Source organism: Acinonyx jubatus, chromosome E4 (assembly GCF_027475565.1).
Source record: "Acinonyx jubatus isolate Ajub_Pintada_27869175 chromosome E4, VMU_Ajub_asm_v1.0, whole genome shotgun sequence".
Lineage (NCBI taxonomy): Eukaryota > Metazoa > Chordata > Mammalia > Carnivora > Felidae > Acinonyx > Acinonyx jubatus.
The window spans coordinates 8,525,686-8,547,865 of record NC_069395.1 but is presented as its reverse complement, the minus strand read 5'-3'; the positions used below and the strand labels follow the sequence as shown (position 1 = coordinate 8,547,865).

Genomic DNA, 22,180 nt, shown 5'->3' with positions numbered 1-22,180 from the left:
TCTTTATTTTTTTTTAAGTTTATTTATTTGTTTTTGAGAGACAGAAAAAGCACAAGGTGGGGGGGAGCAGTAGAAGAGGGAGAGAGAGAATCCCATACAGGGTCCACACTGTCAGTACAGAGCCAGATATGGGTCTCAAACCCACAAACCGTAAGAGCTGAAGTCAGACGCTTAACCAACTGAGCCACCCAGGTGCCCCCACCTTGTGACCTTTCTTTTTTTTTTTTTAATGTTTTATTTATTTTTGAGAGAGAGAGAGAACAAGCGGGGGAGGGGGAGAGGGAGAGGGGGACAGAGGATCTGAAGTGGGCTCCATACTGAGAGCATTGAGCCCAACGTGGGGCTCGAACTCACAAATTGTGAGATTATGACCTGAGTCAAAGTCGGACACTCAACTCACTGAGCCACCCAGGTGCCCCAATCTTGTGACCTTCCTTAAACTCTGTGGGCCTCTGTAAATTGTGCGTGACGATATTCATCCATTAGAAATATTGCAGGGAATACATTAGAGGATATCTGTAACATAACTGTCTCACAATAGGCAATAGTACACCACTGTATTGTCTTTCGCCCCAAATCCAAGTTTCATTGTCTGCTCTGTGAAAATGGAGATGGGCCCTTTAAATATTTCCCCTTTGTCAGCTGGCTCACGGTAAAGCTTTTGTCCACAGAGGACGCTAGAAGGACACCGGTAGAGGACGGAGTTTTCCTTCCTAGTTCTTTGTGCTTTCATGGCAGTACCTTGCAGCAAATGCAACTTCCTCAGGGCCTGACCCCCGCAGCATGGAAAGATCCTTCCAAGCCACCTTACTGCAGCAAATGGCTTCTCCAGCACCCAACTTCACAACACCCCTAGTGGTCGGCAGCTCACCCCAGCACCCCCACTCAAGCATCTTCATGAAAGAGCCTTCTGGCAAGGGCACCTCCCATCAAAGGCTTCCCTGGCTTATCCTTTGTGGGATTTCTCAGCAAGTGCTGAGCTGCGTGACCTCCCTGTCAACAACTTCTGCGTACACCTGAAGGAGAGGTTCTAGCAAAGGCCACCTGCCTGACACCTCAGCGAATTCGTCATTATCCGGTACCCTCTCTGGATTCCAGCCCGAGAGGAGGAGAGAAGGGCATCTTTCCAGAGCACTCTACGACAGCCTAGGGGAATGGCGGTTGCTACTATCTGCTATCCCATATTCCTTAGAGAACTCTTTGCTTCTTACCAGCCAATCCCCTGTTACAGTTAATAGTATATTTTCCTTGTTCAAGCTCTTGTGTAGTTTCTCTCTCCTGACTGATATAGGTACTCAATTCATATCAGGTGAGCCCTAGACTGGAGAGATTGGCCTGTATAATCTCTTGTATTTCTCTTCCAGTTCTTAGACTTAAAAAAAAATGTATTCCGTAGCTAGTGTTACTTCTTAGGATAATACAAAGTATAATGCATACGTTAGGAATTAGTATCTGGAGACAAAACAATGAAGACCCTGACATCCGACATGTATCCATATTAGCATATGGCCAGATTCAGGTCTAGCAAGAGTCCTTTGGTGATCGGTATCTCCTGTCTGAGGACCTTTGTTCTGCAGTAACATACTCTCCTACCTTGCTTTCGGAAGCATTATTAGAAAAGAGATTCTATCAAGGAGTTTGTTCTTTTCTGGAATGTCCCCCAATACGGTTTCATGAAAAGGGGTGCGTTAGTTCAGAGATGAGATTGCTTATCACTAGAAAACAAAATGTTCTCGGGACCTCAGAAAAATGCGGTGGAAAATTGTCTGCATTAGTGATTGCTTAGAGAAACAGAACAAGAATGAATAAAGTTTGGATAACAAAGGTCAAAGTGTTAATTGTACCACTAAGCTGGCAGTCGCTTTAATTTCCTGCCAATGGGATATTGTTGAGAAATTTGACTTAAAATTAAAGGCAGTCCCTTTCACAATGACTCACTGGTAATTGGTGCCTTTGAAAAGATGGAACAGGACTTATGACTTGAGGTTTCTTTCTTAATTTGCATTTTTAATTAGATGGGATCTCAAAGGGTTTCTGAGCCTTTTCTCTTTTTGCCTTTTGCATTGTCTTTTTTGGATTGTTGCTCGCAATTAGAATTTGTAACGAATGAGTCGCTGGCATATAAATGTCACCTGTGAGGTAAAATATGGTTACTGAAGGACTGAGCAGGGTTCTGACCATTACTTTTTTAAACGAAAGCACTTTTCAAAAGGTTAGCACATTCCTTCGATGGGAGAGAATCGGTGGGGCTGGAAGAAGGGACGTCTGGATTTCACTCTGGCTCACGTTCGTTCTGTAAACTGTTTTCTCCACGTATGTTTGAGTAATTTCTGAAACACAGCACCCACTCCCACTTCGGAGAACATTTCCTTCGTATTCAAAAGCCTGTGTAGAATCAAGCAGACAAAGTTAACAATCCAGAAGAAGGGAGCTGGACTCGGTCATTCTTCAAAGAGCCTCCCTTGGCCAAATGGTGTGCATCTGGCCAAATCTCGTTTTATGAAACGATTGTAGGAAAATAACCACGGGGCCGATATTTGACCAGCCACAAACCAGTAGACTGCATTTGATCATTGCTAAGTCATTCTGTGCGAACTCCTGACTTCGCTCGTTCGTTCCCATTCACAGAGCCCACGTCCTGGGTCGGGTGCTGCAGACAGTGGTGAAGCAGGTCGGCTATCAGAAGGGCAGTAAAGGCACAGCCGGGCCTCTAAGGGGATATTAAAAGGGCATATATCTGCCGCTCTAGGTACAGATCATCTAAGCTCTTTTTAAAGGCTTCTAAGGAAGATGATTCTGCAAACTCCCATGACAACCTATCCAGCATACTGCCAGGAACCACTTTCTCCCATCCTGCGGAAGCCCCCCATTCTAGGGCTAAGCCATTATTCTCTGGTTCTGTTCTCGGCTGTGAGAGAAAACAGCTGCTCTTCATCCTGCTTAGGTGAGCCTTTTATAGACTTTAAGACGGTGTCTGCCTTCTGTCTACTTGTGACAGGAAAGAAACTGGGGCTGCCAACCAAGATAACAATAATAATTTTCACTCGGAGATGGAATTATTATTGCTATGGTTACTAGTAAAATTTTTTCCAAAGGGGGAAAAAAAAAGACATTTCTTCGGCACTGTGCCTCTGAGAAGAACAAAGTGCTAATAAACCCTGGTTTGTCTGCTTTGTTGATTATTCAGAAACATCAAACGGGAACTGCCCAGAATATGTCCCGCTGCCATTTGGATTCTGGTGGAGAGCTTGATGAAACGCAGGTCCTTCTTTCAATTTCTGAGCAAAAGTTCAATGCTCAAACCCAACAGAATCTCCCAGTTTATTAAATCAGGGTAATTTCAAGAGGGGGCTTTGAAGGAAGAAGCAAGTAGAGTGTGACTTAGAAGTTACAATTGTCATTAAGAGAAAAGGGATAGGACTGCTTTTCTCTTCTTTTCTTCTTTCCTTTTCTCTTCCCTTCCCTTTTCTTCCCTTTTCTTCCCTTTTCTTCCCTTCCCTTCCCTTCCCTTCCCTTCCCTTCCCTTCCCTTTTCTTCCCTTCCCTTTTCTTCCCTTTTCTTCCCTTTTCTTCCCTTCCCTTCCCTTCCCTTCCCTTCCCTTCCCTTTTCTTCCTTCCCTTCCCTTCCCTTCCCTTCCCTTCCCTTCCCTTCCCTTCCCTTCCCTTCCCTTTCCTTTCCTTTCCTTTCCCTTCCTTTCCCTTCCTTTCTTTTCACTGAAGAAAACCCCCAGAGAAGTCACAAAATGGTCAGGACAAGCTTATGTGCAGTTAGCTGCCTGGGTCTTGTGCTTTGAAGAATGGTAGGCATGACTAACTGCCTTCCCAAAATCTATCCCCCAGTGGCCAGCCAAGGGCTCACCATTCTCCCATCTGTCGTTTTTCTAGTTTTAGATGGAAAAGTTCAAAATTAAAGTAAAATTGTCTTCTGAGACAAATAAAACACCCAGTCATTATCAGTTCTTGGCTCTCACGCTCTAATTAGTTGGTTAGGTGGGGCGCCTGGGTGACTCCGTCGGTTCAGTGTCCGACCTTGGCTCAGGTCACGAGCTCACAACTCGTGAGTTCAAGCCCGGAGTCGGGCCCTGCACTGACAGCTCAGAGCCTGGGGGCGGTTTCAGATTCTGTGTTTCCCTCTCTCTCTGCCCCTCTCCTGCTTGTGCTCTCTCTCTCTCTCTCAAAAATAAATAAATAAACATTTTTTAAAAAGTTGGTTAGGTTAGTTCTAGCCCAGAGCAGGGCTCTGAGAGAATGGATAAGGACAAATGTGTGTGTCTGGGCTGAGGGGTTGGGGAAGAGGGAAGGCTGAGTTAATGCCATGGCACCCTGACCTCAGGATCAAAAGTCCGCTGAGGGCAGAGACGTGGGGGTGAACAGGGACAGCCAGTGGAAACAACCTTACCAACTTCCGAATTTTCATGGCACTTTATATAGAGAGACCACACCTGTTAAAACACCACACCTGTTTTGTTTTGTTTTGTTTTGGTAAACTGAATTAAATGCAATAAATAGAATGTCAGTAGCAAATATTTTTTGCAAATAATAAAATATATCCTTACACTTTTATGTGTTCATGATTTTTTAAAAAATGACTTGTGGTGGCTTAAACAATTAATGCTTAATACGAAAAAAAGTAGAAGTTAATAAAGAAGGAGAAACAGAGTCCAGTTGAGGAGAAGCAGTAGTTAGCATATGAAAGGTATGTATTTGTTTAGCTTTTATTTTATCGTTTTTTTAAATCTTCTCTGAAGTAGGACAATAAAAATAGAGAAGTGTACACGAGACAGAACTAGTGAATTTTTATAAACTAAATATACCACAAAAGTGGCACTCAGAGAGACGAACAGGACATTCCTAACACCCCCAGAAAACCTTCCCCTGTTTCCTTTCGGTTACCACGTCACCACAAGTGTGACCACTCTCCTGGATTCTGACAGTGGAAGTGATATTTCTGTTATACTTTATATAACTCGCCTAAAGCTGTGTATCTTCCTCCTTTTTTGGTCTAGCTTTTCTTGCTCTTTATGTGGGATTTGTGAGATTCATCAATATTTTATATATATTTATGAATTATTTCCTTCCATTGCTAATTAACCTTCCTTTGTGTGAACAAACAATATATTTCTCGTTCTATTATCCACGGACATCCAGGTAGTGTCCAGGCTGGAGTATTAAAGGTACTGCTGCGAACATTCTATTCTTTGACATTCAATGAACAAATGTACTGATTTCTGTTGGTATACACTCTGGAGTAGAATTCTCTGGTCTTTGGGACTGCATATGTTCAGCTTTTCAAATTTCATTAAAAAAAAAAAGGCTGCTGGGATTTTGAGTGCAACTTCATTAAATCTATAGATTAATTTGGGAAAATTGACACACTGCATTCTCCAATCTCTGAATGGGGTAAACTCATCCATTTAATTCATTTCTCTAGTAATAGTTTGTATTTTTCAGTGGAGTGGTCTTGTATACCTTTCCCTAGATTTATTTATAAGCATTTGATACATTTTGATGTTATATTTTATAATTTGTTCTTTCATATGTTTTGTTGCCAGCATATGACTAATTCTTTTATGTTGGCCTTATATTTGCAACTTGGCTGAATTCGTTTATACTTCTAATAACTTGTTGACTATTTTGGATTTTCTAGATGAACGATCATGTCATCCATGAAAAATGAGAGTTTTATTTCTTTCTTTTCATGTGGATGCTTTTTATTTCTTTTCCTGGACTTATTACTATGGCTACTGCCTCCATCGGAATGTTGAATAAAAGCGAGGCGAGCCAGAATTTTTGCTTCATTTCCCAACTCAGGGGTTAAGTTTTCAATATTGTTATTATTGGCATGATATTTGCTACAGGGTTTTTTGTAGATTATCACATTAAAGAAGTTCCATTCTGTTCTTTTTTTTTGCTGTTTTTCATGAATGAGTATTGAATTTTGCCAAATGATTTCTCTGCATCTATCAAGATAACGTTTTCTCCCATGATATGATAGCATTTTCTCCCTTTTTCTGTTAATGTTGTCCATTGCACTAATTAATTTTGTAATGTTAAACTGCCTTTCCATGTCTAAAACAATCCTACTTGGCGCTGTTAGCCCCCCCTTTTATATGTCACTGTATTCTATTTGTTAATATTTTCTAAATGAATTTTGAATCTATATTTATGAGAACTATATTGGGCTATTGATTTTTCTTCCTTCAAGAGTCACTGTCAAACTTGAGAATTAGGTTATGCTGGTATCCAAAAAGATTGGGAAATGTTCCCTCATTCTGTTTCCTGGATGTGTTTGTGCAAGAGTGGTGCTATTTTTTTTTTTTTTTTCTTAAATGTTTGGACAAAAACTTTTCTAGCCTGAAGAATCAGGCATTAACATGTTGGGCGGGTTTTATTGCTGTTACTTTCCATATCAGGTTGTTTTTTTATTTATACCAGGTTTCCATTTGGTGTAGGAGTAGTGAATGCTTTGGGAGTGTTTCTTTAACTTTCAAGGAACCTCTTTTCTTCTGGGCTAATGACAATTCTACCCCCAGGAAACCGGGACCTGAGAGAATCTGTCTCACTTTGGGGGCCATAAAGTCAGGAGTAGGGAGTGGGTACAAAGAAGCAGAGAGGAGTAGCCTGCAGAAAGACAGAAGGAAGAAGCAGATACATGGAAGAGAACAGGGACAAGGGACAGAGAGCAATTCCAGATGGCTGTCTGGTTCTTGGAGTCAGCTTTTTCCAGAGGCTCCATGGCCCTGGGTTCTGTGAGACATAATAGATTCCCCTTTCCTGCATAAGCTAGCTCTCATGGTCATTGCTACTTGTCACCTAAGGAACATTAACAAATACAGCAGCAGAAACTTGAATCCACCAGTTAGGAGAAAGCATTATTGACACATTCTCATCACAGAGGTAGTGAATCGTTAGGGTTGGGTATTGCTATGCAGAATAGACCAACAAAACAACCCTAGCTAAAATAAGATAGAACCTATTTCTGTTTTGGATAAAGTAAATTTAGAGGCAGGAAGTTCAGGGCTCATACGACAGGTCTTCAGTTATCAGGAAACTAAAATCCTTCTTCTGTCTTCTTTGCTACATTTGGCTCAAAATCCCTCCCTCGACATTGCCTCATAGTTCAATTTGGCGGCTGAAGCTCCAGCCTTCATGTTCAAGTTTCAGACCTAAAAGAAGAAAGACAGAAGGGCAGAAAGGAGCTCCAGGCTCCCCCTCAGTTGTATGGTGCTTTCTCAGAAGTTCCTCTGAACTATTCCATTTACATCTCTGTCACCAGAATACAGTCAACTGGCCACTCTTTGCTGGTATAGTGTACTAAAAATGTCTTTTTTACCTGGGACATTGCTAGACCCAAAGATATAAGGGTTCCCTTGGAAAGAAGAATGGGAAAATGGAGGGCAGGTATAGAACTAAACCCCCTGCAAGCCACATGGTACATTTATGCATATCCACAAGAATATACCTAAAAGCACACGAGTCTGCTCAAGTTAGCAGAACTGGTGATCTATCAAAATTCTCCACAGCAAGTGCCATTAAGCAGGGAGAGACAGAGAGGCCACTGGATCCATGGCCATTGTCCCTCAGGAAGGGGCTGAGGGAAGCCACAGGCATGAGGTGATAAAAATTTGCTCCCTTGTTCACAACCCAGCAGTTGTGTTAAGGGGCTTAAATTTCCCATCAGCATCATAAATTTCCTTTGAGCTACTTCCTTTGAGATATCCAATATCTCTCCTGCTTCCTCCTGTAGAGACGATGTGCGTTGTTTCTCCCAGGAAGCAGGCAAAAGGGGTTAGTTGGCAAACTACTAAAATAAGTTCTCTAGAGGCTCTTTCAGTCTTAGACCTATGCAGTGTCCCTATGGGGCAATCTGTAGAGGAAATTCATCCTTTTGCAATCGAGCAAGAAGTCAAAGTATCTGGAAGGGTCTCTAGAGCCCCCATGTGTGCTGACCAGAAGCACAAAGGTGAAAAGAGCAGAGGGAACTGGAAGAAGATGCGGAAAGAGTTGAGAAAGAGGGTCACACTCTCAAAAGGGAGCGCCATATTTTTTTAATGTCAGATCCTTGCTGCAAACTGCCGGCAATAAAAAGAAGATACCAGCTCACCTTGGGACGTGCAGATACTTCTGAATTTATGAGAAAGGACATCTGTGGAGCATGAAAAAAAACACATTCAAGGCAGGCAACAAGATCTGCTGTTGGAAGTTCTCTGGGCTGGGAATTGAGATTTTCCCCGGCTCAGAGTGTGGCTTTCTGCACTTTGTTCAGCCTCTGGAAATATCCTCAGTCCAACCCCACCACTGCTATGCATTCACTGTGTGAAACCACTCAGGCCTAGGGAGAAAGAAACTGTTTCCTCACTCACCCGAGATGCCCTTTAATCACTGGGATGCTTTCTGGAGTGGTGCTGTGGGCCATATGGTTGATCCCCAGCATTGGTCTTGTTACCAGGTTTAAGTTGGGTTGTATTTTCCCTTATCACAACTTGTGCACTGGCATGGTTTTCCGGAGGTTATGGTGTTTAAGCATTATTTGTGAAACATGCATAATCTTAATTACATTTCAAGAAAACCTCAGAACTTCTCAGAAGCAGACATGAATTCTGGAAAAGAGAAATAATTGCAATTTTCTCTTCTAGCCGAGTGTCAAAACTTTCTATAATGGATAAACGCACGGGCTCTAGGGTCAGAGCACATGAATTCAAATCTGAACTCTATCACTTAGCTGCTGTGTGCCTTTGGACAAGATATTTGGTTTCTGTGTCTCTGTTGACATATAGTAGTATTAATGCAAGGGTTCAAAGCAGAACTCTCAGGGACGCCTGGGTGGCTCAAGTCAGGTAAGCCTCGGACTTCGGCTCCGGTCATGATCTTACAGTTCATGAGTCCAAGCCCCTGGTCGGGGTCTGTGCTGACAGCTCAGAGCCTGGAGCCTGCTCCGGACTCTGTGTCTCCTTCTCTCTCTGCCCCTCCCCTGCTCACGTTCTGTCTCTCTCTGCCTCTCAAAAATAAACAAACATTAAAAACAATTAACAATAAAGCTCATTACAAAGCAGAACTCTTAAAACAATGCTGTCTATAAATATCAGCTGTTATTGTGAATTATCAGGATATCATTTACTGCTCAAGAAGATCATTGTCCAAATGGGTCTCCTCGAGACCCTCTTACGCCCACCCATTTGGAGAGTGACACACATTTGATCCACACACTTCTTTAGTTACTATTAAGAATTCCTGGGTAATACTTCCTGTTTTTGATGAGTACCCACACTCCTGACAAGCCCTTTCTCTTACCTGAGAAAAATGTAAAGCTTGATCTTAAGAGACAGTCACAGTGTTACAGGCTGAATGTTTGTGCCTCAAAGGTCATAGGTTGAAGCTTAATTCCCAAGGTGACGGTACTAGGGGGTGAGGCCTTGGGGGGGTCATGAGGTCATGAGGGTGGATCGATGTCCTCATAAAAGAGGCTTCAGACACCTCTCTTGCCCCTTCTGCCACGTGAGGTCACAGTGAGAAGACAGCCATCTATATACCAGGAAGCAGGCTTGTCGTAGACACTGAATCTGCCAGCACCTTGGTCTTGGACTTTCAGCCCCCAAAACTGTGAGAAATAAATATTGACTGTTTCGGCCTCCTGGTATATGGTATTTTTTTTTTTTTAAGAAGCCTGAACAGACTGAGACAAACAATTACTTTTAAGCGCCCATGAGATCCTTTCAGCCTCCCCGATCCCTGGTACTCTTGGCTGTGGCAATGGCTGCCCTGGTCTCATGCCTTACAAGTTGAAGCAGGTTTGTTCATGCCCGGAGCCCTCTATGCTGCTTCCTTTCACCTCCTGCCTCGGGACTTCTTTGTTGTTGCTGAAACATAAGCCACCAAGAAGCACCAGGTTCACTCCCCAATGAGATGGCCCTGTGTCTAACGGGAGAAGGGAGCCAGCAGGTGGACTCTTCTCCCTTCCTCCACTGAGATGGAGTATCCTAAGAAGCAACTACTCACGTGGTGCCTCAGGAGATGGTCCCGGGAGACCCAGCAGTCAGTTGCCCCTGACACCAAGAGCCTGGACACCCCTCGAATTCCTCCTCCTCCTGCCCTGTCCTGCCCCATTTTCCCTCCCTTTTGCTTCTGGGGGACTGCACTTTTAATAAAGTGGTAGCACTTAGGCTTTTGACTGATGCTCTGCTTTCTGGGGAACCCAGGCTACAGCAAAATCTACAGTTTTTAATTGTAAGTAAGATTGGTTCCTTTTAAAACTACACTCATCTGGCTAAAATGAACAAATCAGAAGACTGTAGATGCTGGCGAGGAGGTGAAGAAACGGGAACCCTCTTGCCCTGTTGGTGGGAATGCAAACTGGTGCAGCCGTTCTGGAAAACGGTGTGGAGCTTCCTCAAAAAATTAAAAATAGACCTACCCTATGACCCAGCAGTAGCACTGTTAGGAATTTACCCCAGGGATACAGGAGTGCTGATGCAGAGGGGCACATGTACCCCAATGTTTATAGTAGCACTTTCAACAAAAGCCAAATTATGGAAAGGGCCTAAATGTCCATCAACTGACGAATGGATAAAGAAGTTGTGGTTTATATATACAATGGAATACTACTTGGCAATGAGAAAGAATGAAATCTGGCCATTTGTAGCAACGTGGTTGGAACTGGCAAGTGTTATGCTAAGTGAAGTAAGTCAGGCAAAGAAAGACAGATACCATATGTTTTCACTCATCTGTGGATCCTGAGAAACTTAACAGAAGACCAGAGGGGAGGGGGAGGGGGGAAAAAGTTACAGAAGCGGAAGGAGGCAAACCATAAGAGACTCTTAAATACTGAGAACAAACTGAGGGTGGCTCGGAGGAGGGAGCGAGGGGAAAGTGGGTGATGGTCACTGAGGAGGGCACCTGTGGGGATGAGCACTGGGTGTTGTATGGAAACCAATTTGACAATAAGTTATATTTACTATAACAAAAATAAACAACGTATTATTGAATGAAAATGTATGGCAAGTTGGTGCAAAATGTTTTCGAAACTGAACCTACCACAGAAGATGTGGGGCTCTCAGAACTTTTACACATTTTTATTGGGAGTATCAATTGGTACAAGTGCTTGGAGAACAGTTTGGTTGAGTCTATTTAAGTTCTGCATGTGCATACCCCAATGCTAGGTGTATACTCTTCCCCCAAATGTATGTATGTGCACAAAACGGTATGTAAAAGAATGTTGACAGCAGTGTTCTTTGTGATAGCTAAAAATTAGAGCAACACCTAAATGTCCATGAATAGCAGAATGCATGGATAAATTATTGTCTATTACTATACTGGAATACTCTACAGCAAAGAGAATGCACAAACGGCAGGCAGCATAATGTTGAAAGAAATACAAAATACTATATGTCATAAGAGTTTATTAATATAATGTCCTAGAACAGTAAAAACTAGTCTATAGAGTTAGGAGTCAGAACAGGATTAACCTTGGGAGAAGAGTAGGAGATAGCGATTCAGAAGGGGCAAGATGATTGACTTTGAGGTCCTGGAAATGTTCTGTTGTTTTGATGTGGGTAATTGTCTTTAAATAATCCAATTGTTCATTGTGATTATTTACTGCTCTTCATATGTATGATTCGTGTACTTTTTTGTTTGTGTAGCTAGATAAAAAAGAGTTCTAAAATTAAAAAAGAAAATAAAACTACACTCATTTATTTTACATGTGCATATTAGAAGCTCCTATCCTGTGTGATGCATTGATTCTTTAGAGTGGTTTGAATCTTGATACCCATAGATTTCTTCCTTGGAAGTTCCAGAGATTCTTTAAGAGTAATTTTTTCTCGGGGTGCCTGGGTGGCTCAGTTGGTTAAGAGTCCAACTTCAGCTCAGGTCATGATCTCACAGTTCCTGAGTTCGAGCCCTGCATCAGTCTCTCTGCTGTCCGCACAGAGCCCACCTGGGATCTTTTGTCTCCCTCTCTCTCTGCTCCTCCCCTGCTCATGCTCACTCTCTCTCTCAAAAATAAACATTTTTTAAATATATTTTTTTCTCTGCAGAAGATGAAGAAATCTTATATGCAGAGCCACCCCAGTGTCATAGCCCAGACTAAGGATCCGAGAAGGGTCATCTCCAGTCCTGGCCAAAAGCTATCATCCTTAACCACATCCAAAATACCTAGCGCACTTTCAAGGTTATTTGTCTTCGAGACTTCATCACTTTGCTCTGCCAAACATCTAACAGTTTCAGATCTATTTCTGCAAAAGACGTTAGGTATGCCTATGTTCTCTACTGCCCTTATGTTAATAGGCTGGGCTACATTTCTTTAATCTCTCTGTCCCCCACCCTCACTCCTTGCAACCAATTCCAGGACCTCCCCCCATCTGCTATCACATAATGCTTTCAGCATTTACACACTGTTATTTATACATACTGAGTGTGACATGTAATGTGATATGATATGAATTTGACTGAGGTGTATTGGGGCTCCCTAAATAAGCCTCAGCTCAATATTATTCACCAGGAAGCTATTTATTATTGAATTATGTTTATGACTGTAAGCCTATATGACAAAACAATACCTGCTAAAAGACCCAGCATGTTTTAATAGCTCTTTACTTTCTCTTCTTTCCCTCCTGCTGCTCTCCTTTCTCATCACACCCATTTTTTCCCCTCTTACAGGGTGGTTAATTCTTGAGAAAGAGAGCACCCCTGTTTCTCCTCTCTCTGGATTTGTCCTGCCTTTCCTTTAGTGATGGGAACAAATTTGCAATGATGTGGGAGAATAGTTTGATGTACCGCCCTACCACCTTCCTTGGTATGTCGTTCTCCCACCTTCCTCCCTCCCCGACTCAGACAGCAGCAAAGTATTCTTTACTCCCCACCCAGGATGCAAAAGGGCAAGGAAAAAGGGAGAAAAGTTCAAGTTAGGCTTTGGTTCTCTTAAATAGATACTGTGTTATGGACCGAGTGTCCTCAAAATTCCTAGGTTGAAATCCTAACTCCCAATGTGATGAAAGTAGTGGGGCCTTCAGGAGGTGACTAGATTTTGAGGGCGGAGACCTCTGAGTGGGATTAGTCCCTTCTAAGAGAGACCCTGGAGAGCTCCTTCACCCCTCCTGCCATACAAGGACACGGTCTGTGAACAAGGAAGTAAGCTCTCACCAGACACCGATTCGCCAGCACGTTGGTCTTAGAATTCCTAGCTTCCAGAAGGGTGAGAAATAAATTTTTGTTGTTTATAAGCTGCCTACACTGTAGTAGAAGCCTGAACAAATGAAGACATACCTTTCAAATTCATTATTTGGGGGGCGGGGGGAAGATTGAGGATGTTGAATTCTGGGAAACTGGCTTTTCAGGAATAAAAGTAAGATCCTTAAAGCTATAGGGAATAAAAATTATGTCTATCAATTGATTTAAAAGACATATGGAACCTACTTGCCCTCATAGAGGACACCTAATGTCCTTGGGAAGACAGCGGGGAGCCAGAGAGGAGGACAGAATTGGACATTACTCTAGGTCCCTAGGAAGCATCTCTGCATCCCATTCACCCCTACTCTTTCTCCTCAGGATGTGAAGTCACACCCCTTAAAAGCTTTCTTGAAGTACCCAACTGCCATAGTAGAGGAAGAAGAAGAAGAAGAAGAAGAAGAAGAAGAAGAAGAAGAAGAAGAAGAAGAAGAAGAAGAAGAAGAAGAGGAGGAGGAGGAGGAGGAAGAAGAGAGGACTCTGCAATCACCCTATCAATTTTCCTGTGATCCCATAGTAGTTTGGAGCAATAATTGATGTTGTCTTAGATGCTTCTTGAGAGAATCTTTGAAGTAGCATAAAGAGAGTCAGCAGACCTGAAGAGGCCTTGTGGTTGGGTTCTGGGGAGGCTATGGCATGCCTCCCATGGACCAAAGACAAGATCAAACACCACCATGGATGCCAGGGGAGGTTATAGATGCCGTGGACTAGGTGAGTGGTCTGAGGAATCGTAGCCACTGTGTATATTAATTGGAATTATTAAAAAGGAGCGTGCTTCAAAGGCTTATGATGGGTTGAAGAGCTATTAAGTGCCCAAGATAGTCATTCTCACTGAACATTGAAACTTTAGCAGATCTATCGTGGGGCTAGAGGCTAAGTCCCCTTCTCTTATTTCCTTGGAGTCCCCTCAACCATCTAGTATGTCACCCACACCCACCATTTACAACCAGCACCATAATAGAAATAGGTAGAGAAGTCACTGGCCTTAAGGAATTTAGAATCCCCTGTTTAACAGCTCACCTTTCCCTTGCTAGAAGACTGTGTGCTGTCTCTCCATGGTGCCTCTCTTCAGCTTATTCTTCTGTAAAAGGAGAGAATAATATTTGCATCCTATTTATAGAAAGATGGAAATAAATTAGGTGAGCATATGGGCTCTAATGGACTCTGAGTTCTTTGGGAAAAGTTGCTGACCAAGGACAATACACTTTTTTTTTAACTGACCATTGCACATAGAATCAGTTCTTTAACACCACAGTGTCCTTCCTTTTTTTTTCCTACAAGATGTCATGTCATGTCTTTGCAAGACTTCCAGTGAACAGGAGGGCTCATCAATTTCAACCTAAAGCTATTAAAATGTTACTTTGTTAGCAATAATTAAGGTGTGCAGCCAGGGCTCCCTATAGATCACACTTGAAGGCACAGTCATATTTTTCTCCTATTGCTCCTCAGGTGTCTTAAATTGTCAGGTAGTCAGGGGAGGGGGGTAACTGGGAGCTGGGCAGGAAAGGAGAGAGGGAGGAAGATGCTTGCCTTACAAATAAAGGTAGAAACCATAAGAATCTTTTTCGTTGAGCCAACCTTCTCATAAGAGTTGTCTAAGACATTTTTTTCAGGTTTAATCTGTTGAAATGCTTCTAATAAAAATCTGTCTGATCAAAAACATTTCTTAATTAGACTTTTTAAGTCATCAAAGGCTCTCACTAAAATTTCCCTTTGACTTTGGCTGACAACATATCTGACAGGCTATGAATTCTACAGCAATGGCACCAAGAAACATCACATCATCTCCACCATGTTTTATTCGTGGGCTTGCTTTCTTCCATGGAATGAATCTTCATCTGTACAAGAAAACGCTGCTTGTTGGCTGTTTTCTTTCTGTGCTCTTGGCCAGCCCACTCCACCCTATCTTCTGACATTCCAGAAAGATCATAGTCCCTTGGAAGTTTGTCAAAGTAATTTTCCTATAGAAAAATTAGCTTGCACAAAATTTTGAGGACATAGGGTATGGAAGGGAAGGCTAGTTTGGAACTCAACCCATGGGCAAGCACTAGAAGCAAAAGAGACTTGGACTTTGAAGCCTGATGAATAGAGCTAGCTGTCTAGTATGGGTGAAAATGCATTCTTACGTTTTTGTTACTCACCCTGCCTGGGTCCATAAGGACTGTAAAGTATTTACCACCCTGTGCATTGGAGAGGTTTTTGATCACAAAAGAGATCCAGAGCCTGCTTTTATGAACTGATGGTCTAGAAGTTTGATGCAGTGGAAATAGCTTCAAACTTGGAGATGAGAGACCTAGGTTTTATTAATTATGTGACTTTGACCTCAACATCTAAAGACTTTCTTTCTTTCCGATGAAGGAGTCAAATGGAGACACCTCCTACCTCTGAGTAGTGTTATGAGGTGAAAGAACATTATAGACAATAAAGTGCTACACCAATGTTGTTTTTGCTGAGTTCTTTAGTAGACTGGATTCCTGACCCCAATTCTTCACCCTTCCCTGGATCCATGACCTTGGTCATAAGTCTCACTTTGGCAATGGAATGTGGACATATACTCTATCAGCGGCCAATTCCTCACCTAAGCCTTAAGAGAGGTTGCACATTTCTGCCCTCCCTCTTGTGCCTCTGCCATTGTCCTATGTAGCTGATGGTCCAAGAAGGATGAGAGATCTAATCTGCAAATTAGAGCAATGTTTCTTGAACTTTAGATCAGAATCACCTGGAAAGCTCATTAAAACACAGATTGGTTCAGTTGTTCTCAGAAGTAACTAACTTCCTTTCTCCCTTCCTCTCTCCCTCCCTTCCTTCCTTCCTTCCTTCCTTCCTTCCTTCCTTCCTTGTCTATTTTTCTTTCTTTCTCTTTTTCTGTTTTTTCTTTCCTTCCTTTCTTCCTTCCTTCTTTCCTTCCTTCCTTCTTTCCTTCCTTACCTTTCTCTCTTTCTGTCTTTTCCTTCCTTCCTTCTTCCTTCCTTCCTTCCTTTCTTCCTTCCTTCTTTCCTTCCTTCCTTACCTGTCTCTCTTTCTGTCTGTTTTTCCTTCCTTCCTTCTTCCTTCCTTCCTTCCTTCCTTCCTTCCTTCTCTATCTTTCTCTCTTTCTGTCTGTCTTTTCCTCCCTCCCTTCCTTCTTTCCTTCCTTCCTTCCTTCCTTCCTTCCTTCCTTCCTTCCTTCCTTCTCTATCTTTCTGTCTTTCTCTCTTTCTGTCTGTATTTTCCTTCCTTCCTTCCTCTCTCCCTCCCTCCCTTCTATCCATCCTCCTTTCTTTCCATCCTTCATTTCTTCCTCCTTTTCTACCCCACTCCCAGTGTGTATCACAGGTCATATTATGTTCTAAAACAGTCCAAAAAGAGCAACTGCAGCCCATCCCCAAATGCAACTGAATTTAAAACTCACTGTCAAACCTGTTTCTAAAGACCAGAGCAACTGAGCCCAGCCTGTATCGGCCAACCTCCGGACAGCCTGAGCAGATGTGAGCAACATAAATGCTTATTGCTGCACGTCCCTGAGATCCTGTGGTTGTTACACAGCAATAGCTGACCAATGTAAGTAATTGCTCAGACAGATTGCGAATTACAGAATATATGTTTGTCTTCTCAGCAACATGGCTTCTCAAAGAGAGGTAAGTGACAGCTGCTGAATCATGAGGAGGCTGCAGGACAGTCTTTAAAATGCCATTTATCAGTGATCTTTCCCAGGGAAACCCCAACATTTCTGCGCCCCAACATTTATCAAGTTTTCCCCCACTCCTTTCCGCTCCTGACTCTATCTCCCTGCTCTAAGTGATCCTGGGAACTCATGAAACATGCCTCAGAAGCAGGTTGAAGATGAACTCTAAACACAGCCATACTAGCCACCAATGGAGTGAGCTTCTCCTATTGGTCTATTTTAGAACACAACGTGACCTACAATCCAGAGATGATGCACATACTGAGAGAGACGAGGGAGGGAAAGAGGAAGGATGAACTTGCAGGGCCCCTTGGAGTCTGATGAACTCTCTCTGTTCAATGACCCACAGATGCAGTTTTTACAAACCTCCCTGAGTGTCTGCTTGGGGGACAAGGGGGACCAAAGGACTGCATCTGTCCCTCTAGCTCCATTTTGTGTTTGATAACTGTTCATCCAGTGGGCACAGGGAACAGATAACGTCCCCCTCCATATGATAAGCTCCTCAAGGGTAGGGATCTTTGTGTTGTTCACTGACATAACTCAAAAACCCACAGAAGTGCTGGTGTACTGGGCATTCAATAACTATTTTTTGAATTGAAATTGAATTGAATTGCCTGGAGGCCATGCTATGGACAATATCTGGGAGCAGCATGTGCCGGGCAGATGGGCCACTCCTGCCGTCCCCAGCAAGCCGGTCACGCTGGCTCTCAGTTCCCAGTACCCACCCCCCTGCAGTACTATGACACCCGATCACAGGAGCCACGTGTTCCATTTACTATATTTAGTGACGTCTTTCTCTCTTAAATCCTTTTCATTAACTGGCTCATTTCCCACTCAGCTTCATTTCCTTTAAGTCTACACCCCTCCATTGTTTCTTACCATAATACCATTATCTCTTGGCCATTCTGGAGTTTTTTGCTGTTTATAGGAATATTTAGTTTGCTCTTTTCAACAACATCGCAGTGGAGATGTTATAGAAATTTTACACCTTTGGAAACTGAGGCACAGAGAAGATGAGTAATTTGCAGGATGGAGGGGAGACTTGAATTCCCCGAGAGGACCGTCCTCCCCACCGCTCCATGATGCCTGGAGGGTGTTTGGCGCCTTTCTGAGCCAGCGTTAGATGCAGGCAGTGAATCCGATAAAGCCTATCTAGGTGTCTAGGACTATGATGTGGAATGCTAACTCATATGTTCCATCAGGGCAACGAGAAATTCACAGACTTCTAGACGACTCTGCAAACTGCAAAGCACCTTCATGCACACAGTCTCGTTTGAGAGTGAAGGACTCTCCCTGGTTCGGGTGATGCCTTTTCTTGGTAGATTTCCTGCAGTTCTGTAAGGGAAAAAAAGCACGCCCAGCATCAGCGTGATAAATAATGTTCTATCGATGCAGCTGCTTTCCCAGGACAGCAACCCCTCGCACTGAGCTGAGCTGTGGCCCTGAAGAAGCCAAGATGATTCTCTGGGTCTCAAATTGACGTCTGGAAGTGGGATCATGGAAAATGGAGCCAGAGGAAGGAGGAAGAGGCAGCGAGAATGGGACATCTCCTCACCATGGAGGCAAATGCTGACGGGAGCACGCACAGTAAAATATTTTACTACGAAGCAGAATTACTCCAAAGACTGATGGGCCCGCTCGCGAGACCCACTCACATTTATGAAGGTCATAAGTTACAGACGCCCAGCCCGCTCGCAGGAGCACAGCCGTCACCTTTTATGGGTGAAACTTCCTGCAATATATTAAACTCTCCAGAAAACAGACAAGGGGTTTATGGCAAACGATAACTTTAATGCCTAGAAACCATTCGGTGATTTGGGGAGGATTATTAGTAACAAGGGCAAGATGCTGAGTCGTTTCCAGGCACCAGGCCCTGGCTCTCCTGCTGGCTCAAGCCAACCCTCTCTTCTCTGCATCCCAACCAGCAACGTGGACCCCGAGTCGCACCTGGGGTGAGAGGGAGCATGAGTAGGAAGTGTGCTGAGGAGGGCGGACTGTTATGGGCTGAAAAGAATTATATTTGAGGAGAAGAAGTGCCTGATGGGAATCCTTAGGTTGCAGCCCAGACTGTCGCCGGAGATCTATACAGGACAGGTGGCCAGGAGACAGCTACAATCACTGCCGCTTGTTACAAGTAATAAGGAGGTACCTGTCTGTGCTCCCCACGCTTGGAGGAAGTCGTAGAAAGGCCAAGGATCACATCATCTTAAATGCTTTGCCCTATGTGATTTAGAGGAATCTGAGAAAGTCCTCCCCATCAAAGTCCTATCCCTCCGACTCGGTTTATTCCATGCCTGGCTCACAAAAGCATGGAACAGCGAGCCGATGGATACTGTCAGTCGGCAGAGGGGTCGCAGGAAGCTGGGCCAGCAGATCTGAGCACCTTGGAGTCGGCAAAAGTGTCCAATGCAGGGAGTCAGATGGGCAGCTCCTTCCTGCACGAGACATCCGTCCCGTGGTCGGGGTCGAGAGGGGCCAGAGCACTGGACAAGGAGTCGGGTGTGTTTGAAATCACAGCCTGGGACTGCAGACATGTCACTGCTCCTGTGGGGACCTCAGTTCTATGGTTTGTAAAAGAAGTGGGTACGATGCTCCCATGGAGTCCTTTGTCTTCATAGCCTCTGACTGTGGCTTCTTCCCTGGGCTCCGGCTGAACATGTCCCAGCGGCACTCAAATGATATTTAGTTCTCCAAATGATACTTAGACTTTTTTGTTTTCCCCATGGACCTGCTCTTAAAAAGCACGCTCAGATCATTCTTAGTGGCTGAGCATCAAATTTCTTAATTGCAGAAAAGGGAAGGAAAAGAAAGGAGAAAAGCAGAAAGTGTTCCACAGTGAGAATACAGGGTCCTGGATTCTAGTTCTCACAGAGCCCTGGACGGTGTGCATACCTTCCCGCACTGAACTTGCATTTCTTCCTCTATAAACTCAATGGGACCAGGGGCACCTGGGTGGCTCAGTCCGTTGAGCGTCCGACTTTGGCTCAGGTCATGATCTTAGAGTCCGTGAGTTCGAGCGCCGTGTCAGGCTCTGTCCTGACAGCTCAGAGCCTGGAACCTGCTTTGGATTCTGTGTCTCCCTCTCTCTCTGCCCCTCCCCTGCTCATGCTCTCTCTTCTCTCTCTCTCTCTCTCTCTCAAAAGTAAATAAACACTAAAATTTTTTTAAATAAAATAAAAAAACAAACTCAATAGGACCAGATAATAATTGCTTACATTTATGACTGCTTCCTATGTACCAGCCACTATCCTAAGTGCTTCACACGCACAAATGCATTTAATCCTCACAATTCTATGGGGTAGAGATTATTGTTACACCTACTTTACAGATGGGGAGATCAAGGCATATAGGGGCTAGTAACTTGTCCAAGGTCTTACAGGGAGTAAGCGGCAGAGCTGAGATTTAAAACTCAAGCAGTCTGTCTTCAGAATCTAACTTTATGCAGCTGTGATTCTTTTTTGAAGCTGAATAAAAGTTCTAAGGAAACAGCAAACCTTTCACGATTTTCGGGAACCTTCGGATGGGGTCCATTTCACCTAACTCTGACCATATGGAGACAGGCGGACCCTCTGCACTAGCTCAGCAGCTTCACAAGCACGTGTGTCCAAATGTGTCCTCCGTGAAGCTTCTAGAACATTCAGCTTCCAGACCTTCTTGTACGGATTGTGATCTCACAGTTATGGGCAAGTCCCAGGATGCCGTATTTGTATCCAATGTCAGAGGATGTCGTTGGAGGACCATGACTTTCTGAGAAACACTGCTCTAAAGTATCACAGGGTATTTTCGGAGGCTCTTTCAGGAGTAAGGGACAGGTGAATGGGTAGACAGAGGAACGTCTTTGAAGAGTTCGCCATCCTGTTAGAGAGAAAACCCAACACAGAGATGTTACAATGACGAGGTGGCCTGAGATATTTTCACCTTCCCCACCGGCCTGTGACTCTTTTCCAGCCATCCACATACGACTCAAGTTCCATTTTGAGTACTTTGGGACAAGGGTAGCCTCTCTGTTCCCAGCAGGACGTTCAGCTCTCAGCACTGTCCTGGGCCTCACCGGCAGCTCCGGGACCAGAGTTCAGGGGCGGGGTAGACACGAAGCCCACTCTACTGCCTTCGCCACCTGTGAGGGGAAGAGAAAAGGGCCACTGCAAAGCCATTTGCACCCCGAGTGGCAGCCTTTAGCCAGGGTGGGAGCTTCCTGGTCCCCTCTGCTTAGGAAGGATCCAGACAGACTATGACCTGTTTCTTTCTCCTATTTATGAAGGAGAGGTTGTCCTTGCGGTTGCTCACGGACACTCGAATATTCCTTCCGCTTCCCTCCACTGCGCGTGTGGGAGGAAATGCACGCGGGAATGACACAGTCCACCGTGTGATCTGGAATCCTCCCTCACCTGGCATCTGAACCGGGCACCTGCATCCCCCGCGAGCCATCGCTGTTTTGACACGAGTCTGACCGAGGCTCTCTTGTTTAGCTGCAAGGGCCTCTCTTGTCCCATCGTGCTTTCCTGTCTCTCTGTTATTAGATCAGCCATTTCCTGAGGGCAGGAGTTGATGGCTATAAACCTCATTTTTGTTTTGTTTTTAAACTTTTTTTTTAAAGTTGATTTATTTTTAAGAGAGAGAGAGAGAGACTGAGTGGGCAAGGGACAGCGATAGGAAGACAAAGGATCTAAAGCAGGTTCTATGCCGACAGCAGCAAGACCGATGTGGGGCTCAAACTCGGGAACCGAGAGGTCATGACCTGAGCCGAAATCGGATGCTAAACCCACTGAGTCACCCAGCGTCCCCAAACCTCATTTGGTAATGCTCACGCAGGTTTCCATGGATGTGGGCGCTTAACACAAGACATTGCTCCCAGGTGAGGGTCGTCTGATGCTTACGTCACACCTGTGAATCCACCCGGTAATGTTGAAGCATCTTGAAGCAAGTTACAGACACGGGAATGGCATTCCCTGGCTTGACGTGCTCTCGTTTAGTCTTACTTTCGAATGTTGGCTTGGCAATCGCACTGGTTCGTGGGATTTTTCACATGGGCTCCAGAATGTCCTGGAATCCTCCCTGCTCCATTCACCCCACCCACCACAGCTACCAAGTGGAGTCAGGGTAGAGGGTGTCTCATGCAGAGACTGAAGAGGGCTCACGCGCCCTCGAATCAAGGCAACTCTCCTCTTACATGCACACATCTGCCTCCCAAAGGTTTTCTTGTGGAAAGGTTTTTGACGCTTTGAGGAAAGGGTGCAGATCATGTGAACTTTTTAACTTATCTCTGGTTTAAATAATCCAACCCAGTGTTGTTGCT

General features: G+C 44.1%; 1 long non-coding RNA gene across 1 annotated transcript in view; it reads right to left on the bottom strand.

Moving 5' to 3' along the window:
- Positions 1–20,695, bottom strand: part of LOC113603949 (uncharacterized) — a 44,628-nt gene extending 23,933 nt beyond the window's left edge. Inside the window, exons 1-2 of the long non-coding RNA XR_003425761.2 lie at positions 20,379–20,695; positions 14,241–14,301 (exon numbers count right to left, since the gene is read on the bottom strand). This is a non-coding gene — a long non-coding RNA (uncharacterized LOC113603949). The remainder of the gene's footprint in view (positions 1–14,240; positions 14,302–20,378) is intronic.
- Between the last annotated feature and the right edge of the window lie 1,485 nt (positions 20,696–22,180).